This window comes from Pseudorasbora parva, chromosome 22 (assembly GCF_024679245.1).
Source record: "Pseudorasbora parva isolate DD20220531a chromosome 22, ASM2467924v1, whole genome shotgun sequence".
NCBI lineage: Eukaryota > Metazoa > Chordata > Actinopteri > Cypriniformes > Gobionidae > Pseudorasbora > Pseudorasbora parva.
Window position 1 is genome coordinate 25,227,248 of NC_090193.1, and position 21,112 is coordinate 25,248,359.

Here is a 21,112-nt window from a genome sequence, read left to right on the forward strand (position 1 = left end):
ACCCCTGTGTATGACTCAATACCAATGTTGGTGTTGCACATTGAGTGTTTGTGATGGTGACATACAGGTGTGAGATACAGAGCAAAATCTGAACCCAGCAAATGTATAGGCTATTGTTTCTCATAAATTTCAATATTAAAAGGAGGACAGATTAAGACTGTTCACCTTTTCTAGGTCTCCAGATTTCACAAACTGTAAATTAGCAGAGATAGCCTACCAAAAGACAGACATTTTTAACAAACTCAAATATTTTTCATAAAATTCTCCCAATCCCAAATTACTTTCCATATTGTTATAGGTATTCTTTTGGGGCCAGCAATTGTCTCATTTGTGTCTATTATAGGATGCACTAGTCAACTTAAATTAAATATAACTTAAATTAACCTCAATTCAAATATCCTTGAGGAAGTCAGTGAGCTAATAACACTCTAAAAAGTAATTCCACAACTTAAACAAATGCATGGTTGCAAGTTAAAACATTCTAATGTAGCCTATTGTTTTTTATAATAATTCAAAACAATAAATTCTGTTAACATAATGCTGATCATTATGTCACTTAATATCAATCTGTAATTGAAACTCAAATGGGTGTGTTAATTGGCTTTTTTATTTTTTATTTTTTATTAGGTTGTAGGTAGCTACCTTAATGAAATTGTCTTGATAACTTTGGGAATTAGGGGGTGGATTTCTAGTTCTAGTATCCAGCATGCTGTGCATAGGACTGGATAAGGAGAATAAATGTTGAAATTACATGTTAATTTATTTGTTTTTAGGGAAGGGAAAAAACGGTTAGTGTTAAATGCTGTTATTTTTGACATTTAAAAGAGTTTCAGTTGTGTTGACATTTTTGTGGTTACCAGTAGACATGAAGGTAAACCCTACGCTGACTGTATAAGCAATGACTGCTATTGCCAGTGGCAAGTGATATCTTACTTGTTCATAAAATATACATGCTAAATACATTATTTTAGCATCTGCTATGATAGCTGTTGATTAATATAGATACATTGACTCCAGGGCTACAATTCTGGTAGTTAGAGCACCTTAATATTTTTGAGTAATCAACTTAAAACTTTGTTTTTATGCTAAAAATTATTAAGGTCATCTAACTCAATGGAGCTTGTTGGTTGAATGTAAATTCTCTGAAAGTTGTCATAACTCAAAAAAATAAAAAATAGATGTAAACTGTTGCGTTATTTACTTTTTGTTACTGTTGAGCCAACACATACATTTTTTTTACAGTGAATATTATATAAGAATCCCAACCTAATTTCATGTTCGGTTGTGAAATTGCAACTTGTTAGACACATATTCTATTTAATTCTGTATTATTGCTGGTGTACACAGCATGTTTACTCTTTGCAGGTGACCTACAGTAAGTAGTTGCAGCGACAAACGCTGTAAGCTGAGGCAGGGTGCACTTGGCAGTCAGCAGGATGCCTCCACAGAGCTCATGGTTTCAAGTTGAGTCAGAGGTTTCATGCGTGTGTGTGGGTGGAAAGAGGTTTCCTGGGCTGTTCCACCATCAGAGGCCTGAGTGGGAGACCAACCACTCCTTAAAATGGAAACGTTTCTGCTGCACAGTACATTTTATCGGTCAATCTTGCACCTTTGTTGTCCTCAAGACACCAGATGAAATCATTCAAAATGCGCTAAAAAGACAGATAGATGCTCTGGGGATTTCTTTTAATTGAATCATCCACAGCTGAATTATAACATTTTAATATATCACCATCTAAAAGCTAAAAGTGTAGCACAGTTTCTCTCCATGTTGACAGAGAGGGAATTGTTTGAAGGAATATGACTCTATTTCCAAGAAATCTCCTTCCTGTCTGTGTCTACACAGATGTCACACATTCTGGATTGAGACATATTGTCACCATGGGAACAAGCAATGTCCTCACAAAGGCTCTGTCTCATCTTGATGGACACTAATGGAGGTTTACCGCCATGGAAGCGCTGGTCCAAAGTGATCAGGAAGTCATGAATTTCCTCCCCGTAGTTTCCACCAGCTGATGACAGCCTTTGGCCGAAAAGGACACATTTGTTCTTTATGTCTCAGTTGATTTTGATGAGAGACCTATTGGTATTGGCCCTGCATCAGTCTTTCACACACGTAGACACAGTCAACCGCAGACACTTGTCGCTGAATTAGCCTAGTTTACGAAAAGGGACAGACTTGTATATCAATGTCTAATTGGATTAGCAGTGTGATTGAGTGGGTTATGTTATAAGCTCACAGATGTCTCTCTAGGGGACAGGCTCCACCACTTCCTCAGCTAACTGGCTAATCTTGTTAACAGCAATACTATTAGCATAACAGAAACGCTTAAAATTATTTGAACTTTACTTTGTAACCGTTTCTTTATAGAAAGAAAAGAGCAGGCACAGATATTATACTGCATACTAAACTATTTGGATTTTAGTGATTCCAGAGAAAATATCAACCCAGTTTTGCAACACTTCCAGACATCCTCACATTGAATTAAACGTGACATTTTGAAGTAGAAAGACTAAAATATTATTTTTCATCATTTTATTATTTCAGCGTCCTTTCTTATCCTTTGTCAGCGCTACTGTATGCTGCCATTCATTCAAGTGCTATTAAAGGTCCCATTCTTTGGGTGTTTTCGAAGCTTTGATGATGTTTACAGTGTGCAATATAACATGAGTTCATGTTTCGCGTGTAAAAACACAGTATTTTTCACACAATTTACTTATCTGTACAGCGCTGTTTCCTCTGTCCTAAAAATGGTCTGATGATTTCCTTGTTCTATGAAGTCCCTCCTTCAGAAATACGTAACGAGTTCTGATTGGGCCAGCGCTTCCCGTGTTGTGATTGGACAGCAGCTTAGCGCACTTTGCCCGCAAAGGTCCCGCCTCTTACCATAACGGGGAGATGCAAGCGCTAAATGCGCGCTCTTCTCCACGTGAGAGAGCAACAAGACCACGCCCCCTTTTGTGCATATTCTTGTGGGCGGAGGGTTAGTCAGCAAACGGTTCTAGTGACGTCATTACATCCCTGCACTGCCTGCTGTAGTCCAAACCTGCCGTTCGCTGTAGGCTTTGAAAGGGAACTTCTGTTAAATAAAATATCTCGCTTGGCATTGAACTTTGAGCTTTATAATTTTACGGGTATTATTTATGCTCTAACAGCAACATTACACACTAACTAAAGTTTGAAAGGTGGAATCGCAAAGAACGGGACCTTTAAACTATTCAAGCACGATAAAATGTAAAATTAAGAACTTAAATCTGTACTGGCACACTGGTACCACACTGTTCTCTTTCATACTTGAATGGACAAAAAAAGAAAAGAATGCCAAAATGGCCATTTTGTTGATTAACCTCGTAAGATTGTTATCGATTGCCTTGATTGATCATTGATGGGACATCGGATGCATGTCAGATCCAGATCTGCGTCATGTGCTTCAGATCTTAAAGTGACAGCAGCCTAATAAACCTGCTGCAGAAACCCGGGCCACATCTGGTGCATGTGGATTCCACGTGTAACAGATGTGCACCAGATCTCGGCGACACTATGCTGCTGTCTGTCATTAATGTAAATCAAAGAACAAATACAAAGAGAAATTCACTCACTGCTCTGGACTGAACGTTTATTGCTTTAAAAAGGATTATTCTATATTTAAAAAAATGTATGTATGCAGTGAATACTGTGATGTGTTTGATAACTTTATTCACTTTCTGTATGTTTTCTACCTTTTAGATCAAATATTTAAAATATACTGTCTTTATGTTGTTTCTACATTCATTTGGAGATTAAAGGTGAAATTGTTACAATATAAAATATATTAAACTGCAGTGTTAGGTTCGATTAATCATGATTAATTACAGAAAAATGTGCGATTAATTAGTACAAATAAAACGTAAGCAAATGACAGCGCTAATTAGTTTACAAATCATACGCTATGGTAAACGCATTTTGAGATCATAACATATTGTTCAAGGAATATGTTATGATAACTTATAAAGACTTTATAAAGTTTTTTAAATTCTTTATAAATCTATTTGCATGAAAGTGAAAGTTGTTGCTATATCGTTTCACTTGTACATGTAAAAAAAGGGATAATATCCCCCAAAAAATGGCAATACCTGAAATTTCTGTCCGTATGGGAAAATGTTTTGTCGTCATTAGGAAAACAGCTTATAAATCACACTGCATGCCCGATGTTGTAAAGGATAATGTAAAGGACAGAATATACAGTTTGTACAGTATAAAAATCATTATGTCTATGAAAAGTCTCCATATAACACCGTTGTGGACAACGTGAATGCACAGACTCATGGGGACTCGTGTCAGCGTGGGGACCTAAATTGAGGTCTCCATGTGGAAACAAGCTTATCATACAGAATTGTTATTTTATTTTATTTTATTTATTTATTTATTTTGTACAAATTGCAAAAATGCAGTTTTCTGTGATGGTAGGTTCGAGGTTAGCGTAAGGGGATATAATATACATTTTGTACACTATAAAACCATTATGTTTATTGAGAGTCCCCACTAAGATAGTGAACCGTGTGTGTGTGTGCTTGGGGAAACAACCATTATTTATATTTTTTAAGGAACAAATATAAGTATTACTAAATCGATTTGCATGAAAGTGAATGTTATTGCTATATCACGCCACTAGTGGTCATTTCACTTGGAAATGTATGTATAGGTACATTTTTGGAGTTTTGAATATGTTGCAATGAGACATGATTTTCCACTGAGCCTGGACTGGATGCTACAATCAAGATTAGCATATGCTAAGATGTAAACACAAAAAAACTCACACCTGAAGTAATCACTAACAATTGATAAAGACTAAGGGAATGGATTTGTGAGGGGGTGAGCAATTCTCATTTTACTTCAAATCCCAAATACTCTCCCATCACATAACAATTATACATCATAGAGCAGCAATTTCTAAGAAGAGTATTGGGCAACTTGAACTCAAAGAGGAACAAAAAAAAAATCTGTTCATTTCTGATCATTAACCTTGTAATGCTAAAAGGCACTTTCTTTAAGATTGTGTCACTCTTGCAAATCATTTTAATAAAACTATCATGTGCACTTTAAAGAGTGATAGAAAGAGCACTCAGCAGGTTATTTCCTATTTAAGCCTCGCTCTGGATCATCCACAGTGTTTTTTAAAGATTGTGAAAGTCTGAATTCCTCAGCTGTGAGCGGTCTCTCACATAAACAAGTTACTCAGAGCTTTTAATGGCACGTCGAATGGCTTTGTGCTCCTGTTTTGCGTTTTTCAAATGGCTTAAAGCGGCTTTAAGTTTGGGGGGGAAAACTAAATTGCATTTATAATATCATCTCCAGTGGTTAAGTCATTTGATTCTCTTAAACTCTTTAACGTTTTTTTGCGGTGTATTCAGAGATCCTCTTTATACGGCTTAAGTTTCCACTGTGCTCCTCTGTAAACAGATCTCCACCCTATCTTTCTAGATCAAAAGTGCAAAGTGGCAAGTCTTTTCATTACTAGCAGTTAAGCATTCTCTGTTGAGTTGGGCCCAACAACCCTATCCGATTTCAAAGCTTAAATGTGTATTGTGTGTGTGTGACAGTACTGACCTCTTAATGGGTCATTAATGGACCAACAAAGAATGAAAGATTATTTTCTAAATATAAAGACCTTTTTTCTAGCTTTTTTAATCAACAGTTTTGTCTCATTAGCATGGCATAGAATGGAAAGTATAACTATATTATTTTGGTTTCGTTTGGAAAAATGATTGAAGGATAAGCATTTATGTTTGTTTACAGGAAGCCTTATTAACACAATGAGCTCATTAGTATGTCAAATAGTATAACGGTGAGAGTTTTTTGTGACAAGAAGAAAGACGTCCTCTCAGACTAAAATTGGATTATTTTTAATGTGTAAAATCTTCAGAAAATCTTGTGAAACATCAAGAGGGTGCTGACTGAAATGAACAATGCTCACAGGTTTATTACTAATGACCTCTCAAATGTTTATATTGCTTGTTCCGTCCAGCCGTCTGTTGACTGTAACCACCAGGTCTGGCTGCTCTGGAAGATTTTGTCCTTTTAAGCCTTTGGTCTCTTAATCACTAAGCTATTTTGGCAACAGCTGTTCTGAGACCTGAATAAATTGAATACTTCCGTCTGGACTGGGCTTTGTGTCTCTTTCTTGTGTTACACCCCCTCTCTCTCCCTCCTCTCCCTCTCTCTCTCTCTCTCTCTCTCTCTCTCTCTCTCTCTCTCTCTCTCTCTCTCTCTAAGGTTACAGTCTTCACTTGTAATCATGGGCATCATTTGTTTTAAGCAGGCAAAGGTGACAGTCCTGGCTCACTTGTGGCCTATGGTTTTATGAAAAAATATAGTTTTGAGCAACTTTGTCATTGTTTTTTAGTGGCATGACATGAGTAGATTATTGCATAACCCATTTTATTACCTACAGTAATCACCATAAACTTAATTGATTGCAACCAAGTAAATAAATACATTTGAGGGAGTACATGCAGTTTGAATGATCATAGCACTTCAGCTTGTAACCCAAGCTAGCTGACACCGTGATAGATCAAACTCTTAAGTGTCAGATCTAAACATAGGCGTGCACAGCCTGTAAGACTGAAAGTAGCATTGCTGGCGTACCCTCTGGCTAATAGTAGATTGCATGATGTGCACGGTTGATCAGTTGAATATGCAACATGATTAAAAACACCATCATGGAGATAATGAAAACAATGTTGAAACCGCCAACAACTGCACATGTATGTAGTTCAGATACCTGATAATGTCTTTAATCAGACATTTAAACTTTCTTGATTTTTTTTTGCTGTTTGTCAGACATTCAACTTGCGCTGAATATGATTGACAACCATTTTCTCTGTATGTGTTGCCTGCAGTAATTGTAAAGGGCACTGTTTTTTTTTTTTTTTTTTTTAATCTTCTCTCTGTGGCTTACTTCATTTGTGCGTATTGCGTACCAAGAGCTGGTTCCATTTGCATAGTAATCTTGAAACTAGTGTTCATTGTTCAACATGTTAAATGTGTGTGTGTGTGTGTGTGGGGGGGGGGGGGGTGTGTCCAGGTAAACTCTGCTATGAGGATCAAATGTCCCAAAAAATATGGCAATACCTGAAATCCTTGTCCGTGTGGAAATAATTTTTGAAGCTCACACTTACATCCAATCAAATAGGGTTAATTTTATGCTTATTTGGCATGCTGTCTGGTGGGAGGGCTCCGGGCTCGGAATTTTGAAAGATAAAAAAAATGCAGTTTTCTGTGATGGGTAGGTTTGATGTTAGCGTAAGGGGATAGAATATACATTTTGTACAGTATAAAAACCATTTTGTTTATTGAGAGTCCGCACAATGATAGTGAACCAATTTGTGTGTGTGTGTGTGTGTGTGTGTGTGTGTGTGTGTGTGTGTGTGTGTGTGTGTGTGTGTGTGTGTGTGTGTGTGTGTGTGTGTGTGTGTGTGAGGGAAAACAACCATTATTTATTTTCGAACATTCTATCTGTTATCTCTTTTCTGTTTCCAAGTAGTCTAATGGTAGCATTGGCAGTTAGGTAGGATGTTTTCACACTTGGTCCTTTTCAGAGATCTGGGCGTGGTTCACATGATTTTTGGCCAAATTATGTGAACATTTCAAACGATCTCAAACCCCTTTAAAGCGAACCGAACCGATACTATCGGGAGGTGGCCATGGTTTGTGTACAGTTCGACACACAATTTGAACACAAACCGCTCTGGCCTTACTTGATTTTTCTGTTTTTGAATTCCAATGTAGTTTGGTCATCAGATGGTAGACTAGATCAGAAAAAGCAATCGTCAAGTGTACCAAAAAGGATCTTAGTTCTCTTTCAGGGACAGTATGAATGTGAAGAGAACTGGGTCCTTTTTCACTTGGTTCACCTCTTGGTCCACTTAAAGGAGTCTGAGTTTGGTTCTTTTAAAGAGGACACAAGTTTGAAAACACCCTTATTTGTGGATGTCATCCAACTTAAAGGAAACTAATTTCATGGTCAGTTCCATATAGTCTTCTTCTGATGGCTGGAATGTGATCATGGTGTCTTTTGTTTTAAAAGCCTAGACCATCAACCAGTAAACTAACACTGCTAAAAAACAAAAAAAGATCTGAAGTTGCATGCATTGTGAAGGAGAGATATAGGCCTAGCAGTATTGTGATTAAGAAGGTGTTTTGAGTGAACCTGCTGAACTTCCAAACATTCTAAGGTTGCATTATAATTTGCTGAGTCACTGAGGTAGATTGTGGTTTCAAGCAGTTTAACTACTTGCACTAAACTAATAAACAAGGAGGAACTGAACACCTGCTATAAGACACTATATGCTTGTTTCATATCTGGCATCTAAATTTTATAAAATGAACCATGTCGGGGGGGTTCTTTCATGATACTGAGCTTTTTACACTGTTAAGGACTTGGATTTAACCTAAGCATGGACAAAGTTTCAACAAAAAAATTTGGACGTCTGATGGAGTGTTTCTGTGCCAAAAATTTATTTTTCAGTTTGGATCTATCTGACGTCAGGTAGGGTGGAATGCCCTTGTACGGCATCTTCACCTGGAAGTGCGCATAAGCGCAAGCGTGATTAAAGTGAGAAAGCAAATGCTTTAGGGAAGCCAGCTGCATTGGCTCCATCACAGGACTACACAAAATCAACAATGTCACCAAAGAAGTGTGTTTTTGATTGTCAGGGCAAGACAACCCTCTACAGCTTCCCAAAGAACTCAGCATTAAATCCACAAGTAAACCCATAAACCAGTTATGTTCTTGTAAACCACAAGTAAACACACACAAATGTTGTAAAACTCGCGAGCATGACAAGCCGCTAAGCAAATACAGTTGCAATACATACAACTGAGAAGTCCTGCTGCAGTCGTTGCCACATGCTCCTGTTCAATTTCAGCCTCTAGATCTGATTCTGGATCATATGTACGGCTAAATCTGATTGATCTTCATGATTTATTTAGAATTAAAAAAAAATTCTCCACAATTAAGGATGTCAGAGCTTTCAGGTGCTCTCAACGGAATAGCTGCGCTCGCTCGTGATTCTTTGCCCACATGATATGCGGTACCTGTCTTTCTTTTATAAACAAAATAAAACTAAAGACTTTTCGGAGATATGAAGGATGCAATACTATTCGGTACTCATATTGACATAAGATTGACTGAAACTAAGTGTTTCACCCCCCCCCCCCCCCCCCCCCCTAAAGACACAATATGTAAGATTCTTTGGATTAAAACATCCAAAAACCACTAGAATAATATTACATATTTTGTTGACTTGTGCACCTATATTATTACACCTAAATCCTGAGAAATATGCCATTTTAACAAGGAAACGGACTGTGTTACCCTCAATTTTGTAGAAACCATGGAAACACCAAAGATGTTTTAATATATTATGTATTTTATTAGAATTTTTTCTGTCATCCAAGATCCATTATAAACAGAGGGTGCTGATGGTTAAGCAATTTGAGGGGTTGGAACCATTAACTTATCTATGATGGTTACGGCCCTGTTATAACATGGTATAAACATATGACACTGGTAAATTTAGGCATTATCTAAATGCGTGGCAGTTTGATTGCATGCACAGGCCAAGCTAACAGGTGTGTCTGGGACATATTTGCTCTCTATTTAGTATCACGCATAAGAAATGTGACGCAAAATTACCTAATTGATTAACTTCCCTTTCTGCTACATAGAAAATCTCTATTTAGAGGAAATTTAAGCCCAAAGATTACTTAATCTTCCAGCAGACGACACATCGCTTGCCTCAGCAGTTTTCTCAAACGTTTTCAACATAACATTGAGTCCCTTCCACATTAATGCTGAAGTGATGTGTATGTGTGTGTGTGTGTGTGTGTGTGTGAAATAACCGAAACTGTCCGCAGAGGTTTTGAACTTTATTTAGTATATCAGACAGGGGGCGAAAAACAGTGGAAAGTCATAACCGTGCTTGCTGAGTCATTTTAATAGTGTCATACATTGTCTGTGCTATGACCTATTTCTGTAGGTTTCTTTTAGCTGTACTACTTTTTAGATGTCTTCTGAATATACAATCGATTACAATTTTACTTGAATAAATGACAAAATATGCCAAATAATTAAATATTTTCTGAGAAAAGTCCTTCATTTTTTCAATTAATAATAATTTTCTCAATTCCAGTGTTCTCAGAAGCAGAATGGATCAATATTTTATATTTATTGCAAACATACACAAATATTAAAGTACTTTGAGAGTGTACAGAGACTGACGTCATTTACATCATTCTGTACATTCACTAAAAGGAAGCAATAAGCACCAAGCTGTGGTTTACAGTGAATTGAGAACAGCAAAGGGGCGTTGTTAGTGTCATGACACCTAGTCTGGGTTCTGAACAAGGGAATAAATACACAAGAACACAAAGCTAACAAGGAGAGGGTGGAGTTAATGAATCACTATGACAACAAATGAGGGTAACTACACTGTAAAAAAAAGGATGTTAAACTGACTTAAAAAAATTAGTTACATCTTGTATAACTAATAAAAACAAGTTTAACATTGCTTAACTTATTTTGATGAGTTAAAACAATGTAAAAACATATGTTGACTTAACTTATTTAACATATCATTTTTTACAGTGTATGGCAGCAAACAGGGTGGCCTAGGGCACTGAACAAGGAAGTAAACACAGAAACAGTGGGAAACAGAGCACACTTCAAAACATAAACATAAAACCAAGACGGGAACACAGATCGGGTATTATGAAAGTTTGGCACGGTGCGGCGCAGAGTACATATGTAATGTAACGGAGGCCATCTAGTAGTTGCTGTGCGAGAAAACCTCACTCCTCTGATCTCAAAAGACACTTTAGCGACTGACATTAGAGGTTACAGCCTTTAGCCTCCGTGTTAGAGCGTCCGACTCTCATGCCCACGGACCCCGGTTAGAGTCCTTCTTGGAGCAGGCGATTCGAACAGAAGGGGTTACACATAAAGCCCTCTTAGCTGTTCTCAGTTTACTGTAAACCACAGCTTCTTGGGTCTTATTTTAAAACAGTTATTCCAAATACCTGACAAGGTTTCATAAAATATGTTTGTAGAGTCATTTACAACATCTTTCAATGTGGCTCAACTGATCAAGCCATCCATTTTATACTGATTAGTTTGTCGCAATTCTCTGATTAGTGGAGATTGGTGATTTCTGCATAATCATGGGTAATGATATTTTTCATCCAGGAATTCCACTGTTAAACACAATTACTGGTAATAGAAATAATAGGTTGGATGGTTTTAACAAAACCATGCACCATTGATTAACAACCTCGTAGCTTAAAGTAGGCCTGTCTATTAATGATTCATAAGTTTATTGTTACACATTTCCCTATGAAGAAATGAATGGGATATTTTTGGAACCCAACTGTTGTACTCTATAGTGGTGAATGGGAGAGAAATGTGCTTCATTAGCACACACAAAAAAAAAAAAAACCCTAAACAAAACGATGATGGCATTTCCACAACTTTCCAAAACTGAAAAAATATACATTGATTGATTTATGGCAGTCAGAAAGATTTTTTGGGGGACGGTATTTATTTCCAAGGTAAATGTAACTCACTTTGAATTTGTCTTCTATCATAGTTTTTTCCACTGTGTTCTTACTGTCCCTGTGCCTTTTATATTTAAGTGGGGTTTGCTGTTTTATATTTCCTGTTTTAGCTGAATGGGCATGGTCTTAAAGGGATAGTTCACCAAAAAATGAAAATTAGCCCATGGTTTACTTGCCCTCAAGTCAGGTGTATATGACATTCTTCTTTCAGACTAATACTCTTCGAAGCATTATAATGGCAGTGAATGGCTGTTTCTTTTTTTAAGTCCATAAAAGTGCATCTATCCATAAAAGTGCTCCACACAGCTCCGGGGGTTAATAAAGGCCTTATGAAGCGATGTGTTTGTGTAAGAAAAAAATATACATATTCAAAACTTTGCAAACTGTAATCTCTACCTTCCGCTAACTGTCATTTGAGCATTCATAAGAGACTGCCATTCTAGCGTATGACGTAGGATACAGGCGTAGAGTAAGTTCGGTTGACGAATGCGGAAACGCAGAGGACGGAGCAAATCAAAACATGGTTCTTCAAGAACTAGCATATTTTCAGCGGAGTGTCCTAAAAAATTTAGATGTACATTTACATTTACATTTAATCATTTAGCAGACGCTTTTATCCAAAGCGACTTACAAAAAAGGGGAGAGCAATAGAAGCAACGAAACAAACAAGGCCAACAACCTGTAAGAGCTGTAAGAAATCTCAATTAATTAGCACAGTACACAATTTTTTTATTTTTTTATAGACATCTACAACAAAAACTCACGTACGCAAAATACAGAACACTGGATTTGATAGCTATGATAACAACCCATTAGGACTAAGGCTGTTGCCCCAACTGTTGTCGTTAATGCAGATTCAGTGGCCCAATGGGTTGGTTTTGTATGGCATTCTAGCTAAACGCGCAGCAATAGCCATCTACAACAAAAACTCACGTACGCAAAATACAGAACACTGGATTTTGATAGCTATGATAACTATGTAACATACCCGCCTGAAGGCACAAATCCGGATGAGAGACGTAGATATGATCCAGGAGTGTGCGCTTTTTGGTCGTTGCTGTGGTGATCAGTAAGTGCTATTCTGTATTGGTCAAGTGCAATTGGAAAAGATGTGTCTTAAGATGTTTTTTAAAAATGGCTACAGACTCGGCAGCACGAATTGAGATCGGCAGGTCATTCCACCAGGTGGGAACGGTCCAGGAAAATGTCCGTGATCAGTATGTGATCAGTAACTAGAAAATTTTCAGTTGGAGACCTGATTATAAAACTTAGAAGATCCAGGACATTTATATATAACTGATTGTATTCATCTGAAAGAAGAAAGTCACATACAGGATGACTTGAGGGTGAGTAAAATCATGGGCTAATTTTCTTTGTTATGTGAACTATCCCTTAATTTAGTGTTGGTTTTATCCATCCTATTTATTGTATTTATTGACTCTTGTTAATAATTACAATAAATTAATTAAGAACTCTTGTTCTTAATCATCTTGTGTATCTATTAATCATAAGGTACGGCAAGAGGTATTTTTAAGGTAATTTTGGAGGCATGCTCCAATTAGTGTACGGGGAAATGTGTGTATTTAAGGCACCCATCACTAGTAGAAAGAGGATTGGAGAAAGGATGATGGTTTTTGATTGATTGAACAAGGTTATTGAAGCGCTACTTGAGCACACTGCAACTCTGAAACTGAGGAGAGTTTGTACTGTTTTAGTACAAAAAACCCTGTTTTATTTCTCTTAACCACATTTATTTGCACATGCATCTTTTTGGACGCCAACATCTTGTGAGATTCTCCTGGTGATTCTCGGGTCTCTATCACAGAAAGGTTCGTCAAACAAGTCAAAGCCTGGTCAGCCTACAACTAAAGGTGCACTAAGTAGTATTTTTGCAGTAAAATATCCAAAAACCACTAGGCCAGTGTTGTATATTTTGTTCAGTTGAGTACATACAATATCCCAAATGTTTTCAACTATTAGTAAATTGTGAGAAAATTGCTATTTTAACCAAGGCGTTTGAGGAAGTCGCCTGTCAATTGCATCATATCTGCGCTACCCTCGGTTTCGGGTTTTATTTGGCAGGAGCGCTTTACTCTTAGCAGTGTGAACACGCTGAGTAACGTCATAACATCATTTTCAACACACTTAAATGTATCTAATATGATAAACAGAGCTGCATTACCTCATAATCGTAACCGGAAGAGCGGATCAGTGCAGGCGCCCGGCGAATGTGTCCCGTCCCGTCATAATAAAAGTCCCAGTGCTCGCGAGCCGTGTGCTTGTTTAACAATCACTCCAGCAGCCGTGCTCAGCTCCACAACACTCGGTCCTGCTCTGCTTTACACTACAGTAACGTTAATAACCGCATGCATGAACGTAATTTATGCCCATGTCCTATTTTCCACCGGCTGTGAGGTGAAGACCACATGTCCCAAGATACCACGCTCAAATTTTGCGTCATCAAACTACGCATTTGTTTTGAATAGGCGCCCTCCAGTGGACGGAAAGTTGCATAGTGCACCTTTAATTGCATAGACTTTTATCGAATAATGAAAGCAAAGAAAAAAACAATCCATCTGAATTTCTTTAACTGCTAACCTCAACATAAAGTTTTTATAGTTATGGAAAGCAGAAAGTTACAAAAGCGCTGCGATCAAGATGAGCTGTTACAAAAGCCTTCTGAGATCAAGATAATTGGTGTGGTGAATGCGGTAAGGTTTTCCTTGAAATCACAAGCACTCTTAGCCAGAGGCATCTCCATGATTCGGTTTCTTGGAGAAAACGACAAATGAACTCATCTTGAGTTGAAAAGTCAAACAATGTGTTCTCTCTGCTACCATATAGAAAAGCAAGCACATGACTGTTAAGAAACTGCAGGCGTGGGTTATTCTCTTTGTCAGACTCTTGGATAAGTCAACCCCAAAATCTTGCTTTCTTTTACAAGGCATTAAAAAATGAATGTATTTGTTTAATACTCGATTCAATGCATTCCAAGTACCTCATGGTTGTTTTTATGAAGCTGCAGACCTTGTTAAAGTATGATCAGTAAGTATAACATTGTGATGCCATGCAGTGTAATATTGCCAGCTTCATATTAAATTAATGTGATTGTGAATATAACAGACTTTAACCCTAAAAATGCAATAATTCCAGCAAAACTGGTCCTGTTTGTATCACATTCGGCCGCTTTCATGGGCCACTGCTGTAGGGTTATATTGAGCGAGACACATTGCAAATTCCATCCCACTCCCAGACACGTAAGCAGCTTTTTTGAGTCAGCTCCGTTTCTCTCTGAATCACATGCCTTTCATAATATATATGTGATGAAACCAGAGGCCAAATGGAATGAGTCAAACATTGCTTGACATTAAAGTTAGAGAGAGTTAGGGAGAGAGGAAAAGATAGAAAACAAGGTGAAGAGAGAAGGAAAGTGTAAAAGTTTTTGCTCAATTCCCTCAACAGCTGCGGTTGTCACAGTTACAGCCCAGCTTAACCCCACTGAGACGAGGAGCATGGGAGGCTTTCTCAAGCAATCCCATCATCATTAATTGTCATTGTCCCTCGACACTCTCTCGAGTTTTCCCCTGTCTGTTCTTTTGCTTCCTCGTGCAGCTGGGCAAAAAGCGAAAGCAGTATTTTCCTCATTATGAAATGAATTTGAAATGTTTCAGGTTCATTATTTTGGAGGATTTAAACATTAACAAATTTCCCACCGAATGTTTTAGCCTGTGCCAGTTGTTGTAGGTTGAATTTTCTCTTTCTGACTGAACTTTGGTATGAATTCCAGTCTGTGAGACCACAAAGGTTTAGCACAACGTAGCTCATGTGATTGCTCTTCATGCCCCGGTGACCAGCATTAGTGAAGGGAGAAAAACATAGGGAAGGTGTGGCTCAGTGGTTACTGTCATGAAGGCAGGGATTCTTTTGCGGTGACACTAAAAAATTTGGGAAATTGTACTGCTTAGACAGCAGTCTGCATTGGGAGTCCTTAAACCCGTTTGTTTTTCAGAGTATTGTATTAATACACACACACACACACACACACACACACACACACACACACACACACACACACACACACACACACACACACACACACACACACGTATATAACTCTATATATATATATATACATACATAAGCCTGCACATATTGTATTAGAGTTCTATACACAGTAAAAAATAATATGATCAATAAGTCATGGCAAATGTTTTTACATTACTATATGAGATTTAATATTATTGTAATACATTCAGGTTTGTTTTCCACAGAATTATTGAGGACTATAGATTCTGGCCAGCATTGTTATAGTTATATATTATATATATATTTTTTGATAAATAAAATTAAATAATTAAATAATTAGATTAAAATGTAAAATGAGCATTTAGCTAAATCTGGTACAATGCAAGGAATGAAAACATTTATATAAAAAAATGGCCCCATTATAAATAAAACCTAAACCTAAACATTTTAAATGACAATTAGCATTGACTAAAAACTTGTTCTAACCCCACTGTATATATCATCATACATGTTTTTTGTTTTGTTTTTACAGAAGTATAATAAGACTGTCTTAGAACTATTGCTTAAGTTCAGTGTGAGAGTGTTCTATCCATTTGAAGCCCAAAACAAAAGTCTCTTTCCCATCAATAAGCATGATAACCAGCGATGCTGGGAAATTAGAGGAGAAGTGTCAGAACAAGGAACAGGCTTTGCAGCTTTTCCGTTTCTTTCTCACTTTTTTTGTGGGTGGTTTGGTTTTTCAGAATGTAGGGAAACCACGGCTTCCGCTGTGTGTATTTAAACATCTGACACTGATGCGTCTCTGGGAGGGATTTTTTTTCTGGTTATTTGCATTCTGTTTCTGTGCATTTTCTTTTTTAATGTGTAGTATTGCAAAACAAATACTACTGTTCTGAGCAAATCCACAGATTTAAGTGTCTATTTCTTGTTTTGCTGACACCCTCATTTGGAGATTCCCCAGTGAGCTTGGATTTAATTAGTACAGATATCTGATCTATTAGCCTTTGCTACTGGCCATATACAACTGAGAATATGTCAAATACAGAGAAATGTTTAGGAAGTGACCAGCAATGGAAACCCAGGAGACAGGGCAGGGACAGCAGTCAGGACTCAGGATACAATTATCAGGCTTTCCAGTTCAGACAGGCCCATCCTAGAGTACAAGGATTTCCTCTAGGGCCACGCTTCCATAGGCGTCAGTGGGAAACAGGAAGCAAGGAGCCACAGAGTCCTTCTGCTCTCTGTCCTGTATAAGTTAACTCCTCTTTGCTCTTTCTCTCAGTTTTTTTTCCTCTCTCACATTTGTCATTATATTTGTACTAAATGTTCAAACCTACTCAAACCAATGTTACAATGAAGTGTGCCAGGCATGCAGATTCTTTCTTTCCTGCAAGCCTGAGCACTGAATGCTAACCAGAAGTTATGTGATTAAAACAAAAGTGAAGATAACCACCACCAGGTTTTGCCCCATGTTTGGCTGGCATCTTAGTCAATGATTGATAAGCATTTAGTGGATACTAACACTAAAGGTTACAAAGGGGATTTTCCAGCTTAGAAAGTTTCGGTTTCAAAAACAAGTTGCCTAATTGTTTGAAATGTCTTCCTTTTAATTACAAATGAAACACTAAGCTAAATCAGCCATTTCGAATGTGTATGCGCGTGTTTGTAGTAGTATAAAAGTCTCTTCCTCTATCACAGGATGTCTTTGTAAGTTGTGGCGCTCTGCTCTCGTTTATTTTGGTATCTGCGGAATGTCTTCCTGTCATGACATTTCAGTGTGATCCTGACGGCCAATCGCGAGTAAGGACGGGAAGGATGTTGTTTGTGCTTATGTCTCAATGTTAGATAGATAAATGATACACAGTTCAGATATCTTTGACATCTAATGTACATCCTTATGTCTAGGAGTAAAAGGTTCCTGACATCAACATGGTTAAGTTGTTAATAAATATTTTTTTATATATATATATATATATTTTTTTTTTTTTTATTAAAAAATAATTTTACAATTAATTTAATTATGTATTATTATTGTATTATAAGTTTATGTAGTAATATAAAAGGTTATTGATGTTTAAATTTACTTTTTTTGTACTAAATAATTTATGTTGGATATGGTTCAACATATAATGTTTATCTTTCTTCTATGGAACACAAAATGAGAAATGAGTAGCAGAATATCCAGGCTGCTCTTAAATAACCTAGAATGATTAACATTTGAAGTTTCTGTTTATTAAAATATACTTTTATGGTTTTTGTTTTTTTGATCCATTGGTCCACATTCACTTTCGTTATATGGCAGAGGGCAATATAAGCCACCCACACACTAGATAACCAATTCTCCCCTTATGACAATCCCAGGTAAAGTCCCTATTATCCTAGAATAGAATGATGATTCTACAGATTATCTTATCAGATTTTCCTGCAGTGTGATGTGTCCTAAGAGTGACTAAATCTGCCCAGAAGAACGTTTAACCGCACCGATCTCAAATTGTAAATATTCAACATGTCCAGACTCAGAAATTCTGTTTTTGTGAAGGGGAACCCTGAGGACAAATGCTCATGCACATGCTATGATACCAAATCAGAAAGCGAGCCGATGGAACACGGAAGCATAACGTGACTCCATCTGATTCTCTTTCTTTTTTTTCTGGGAATTTTCTGTAAAAAGCAGACCAGACACTATCATCACCATTTTTTTCTTGCCTATCGTCCACTATGTGCGTTTAAAGGGGTGATGAATTGAGAAATCAACTTTCCTTTGAGCCTTTGATAAATAAAAGGTCATGGTAATATAAGAAAATTCTCTACGTTTCAGAGCTGAAAACTTCCTTGTTAGTCAAAGAAAAGCTTTTATAGACACCAGCCCCAGAAAATGTGACTCTCAAATCAATGACGTATTAGAAGGGTGAAATGCCGCCTCTATGTGAACGCTGCTTCGTAAGCCCCGCCCAACGACTCGTGGAACTAAAATCGAGCAATAAACACGCAGAAGATAGCAAGATAATCGTTAGTGATGGGGCCAGGGGGCTAGAAATGCCCAACGTCCTGGGGCTTTGTATTTTCCAGATGGGCTACCAAAAAGTAAGTATGTCACCTGGCCGGTGAATTTTTAATAGTGAAATAACATTCATTTCTTGATCTGTTGTTCACTCTCTTGACTTGATATTTGAAGAGCGCGCATCTGTGCGTGTTGGCGGTTCCCGCTCTGATCGGGCAGGCCAAATAATAAAAATAAATTAATCGTGGGTGGATGAGCGATAAATCGTTGTGTTTGTTTGATGAATATGTTTTGGGTATTCCCTATCAGAGAATTATTCCTCCCGTGAACTGACAAGGGAGTGTAAGCTCATTAAATATGCAAATCTTCTCCCATCCTAGCTGTGGGCGTTTACTTCAAAGTCTACAGTGCTGCACGCCCACCAAAACCCAGCGTTCAGGAGAGAGCCTCAAAACCAGTGTAGAAAAAGGGTCATAAGTAGACCTCAGACAACAGTATAAAAAAAATGACACATTTAAGTCATGTTTGACCGTGACATATTTTGTGAGATTTCCCGTGTTCACAGTCGGGAATCTGGTTGTTTATGAATGGAATCACATGGAATGGAACATAAAAGTTTTTTTTTTTAATTGTCGTATTTCTGGTCTCTCACATTTCGAAAATCTGATAAGATTTTCAAAATCTTTTGGTGTGGGCCAGCCTAAGACATTTAACTCATTTTGTGTTCCACAGAGGAAAGAAACTCAAATGGTTGTTGAATGACATCAGGGTGAGCAAATGATGATAGAAATGTTATTTTTGGGAGAACTATTCCTTTAAGAGACTCCATGGACACAATCGTCTTTACAGTTTTCACATTTATAAATAATTTGTTTACAATATGTAAGTCTGTGCCTGTTGGCTAAGACGCTTCTTGTGATTTATGTTATTTTGCATCACTTCTCAACTCTATTATAGTATTACAGAAGTCTTTTATCATCCTTTCTCCAAATGTAACAGAGGCTCAGCAGTGTCCAAAGACAGCTTGTTAGCTTAGGGTTGTGGCAGCAGGCTACAATGTATCTGTCTCTGATGAAACTCTCTGTAACGCTTCATGGTGGTATTTATAATACTGAAGGTCTTTCTTTCCCGTTCTGTCTTTCTCCATCTCGCTTTCTTTCTTATCTTTCTGTTCTCGGCTCATTCTCTCTCTGCAACTTTCTTTCTTGCACTCCCTGTCACTCACTGAATGATTCTGCTTTTCCCATTGCAGCTCATCAAAATTGCATGCGTGTGACATCTGAACGGGTTCACGCTCTCAAAGACATACTTTTTACAGTGCAGAGCTCCATCTGGGGAAAAAACACAGCATGCCTCATATGATGCAATCCAAATATCATCATATCAGTGAGATTAAAATGATAGTGACAAAGACTATAAACAAAACATGAAAGGATCTGCATTTATTTGCCATTAGCAGGGAAAGATAGTTGCAAAATAAGTTTCAATTATTTCACTTTTTTTTTTTTTAATTGTGAAAAACTTAAGGAAAGGCCACACCATTTTAGTGGTGCAAATATGTGTGCTGTGTGGAATTCTGATTCCAGGATATTGTCTTCCTAGTAATTTCCTCATTTCAACTGAGTGGTTTCACAATGAGCTGTCAACACACATAAGCAGAGGTGGATGTGAAGGTCTAACATGTCCATAACAAACGGAGCAAATGCCTTGTTCAACTTTTGACCCAGAGAACATTTACCTAAGACTGACCTGCAGCTGACTAAACACCTTTTACCACTATGACAAAGCAGCTAATTAGTTTATTGGTGTTATTCGTTTTTAAAGGGATAGTTCACCCAAAAATGACCCTTCTGCCACACTCACCCTTCAGGTCCAAAATCAATGTCTATGTGGAACAACTGTGGAACACTAAAAAACAGTAATTTTAGTTATTCAACTCTATCTTATTTCATTTCAGTAGTTTGCCAAGGTACACTATAAAAATGAAAATAATTTTTTTTAAGAGTGCAACATTTTTAAGTTTAGTCTCTCAATTGCATTTAAAATTTTAGCTTTTTTCACAAATTATTTTCTTTTGTTACTATAATTGATTTATTTGTATTATTTTATTTTATTAATTTCATCTTATTTTATTTATTTATTTTTTTAAATATATATTTTTTATTTTAAAAATGTATATATATATATATATATATATATATATATATATATATATATATATATATATATATATATATATATATATATATATATATATATACATATATATATATATATATATATATATATATATAAAATTTTATTTTTATTTTTTTTATAGTTTTAGTCAATTATAACAATACTGGCCTGGAATCTCCGGTCCCCAATTCTCCAATTCCAATTCTGTGGAAAACAGACCAGGAAATTCTTAAAAACATCTCCTTTTGTGTTCCACAGAATAAAGAATGTCGTAGATGTTTTAAACGACATGATGGGTGAATGATTTCTTTAAA

The 21,112-nt window shown here is 36.9% G+C and overlaps 1 protein-coding gene across 1 annotated transcript in view; it reads left to right on the plus strand.

Annotated features, from left to right (window-relative positions):
• The first annotated feature begins 6,628 nt into the window (after positions 1–6,628).
• The window catches only part of pnp4a (purine nucleoside phosphorylase 4a), a 151,224-nt gene continuing 136,740 nt past the window's right edge, over positions 6,629–21,112 (plus strand). Inside the window, exon 1 of the mRNA XM_067431935.1 lies at positions 6,629–6,744. The gene's annotated coding sequence lies outside the window, so the exon portion shown is untranslated. The remainder of the gene's footprint in view (positions 6,745–21,112) is intronic.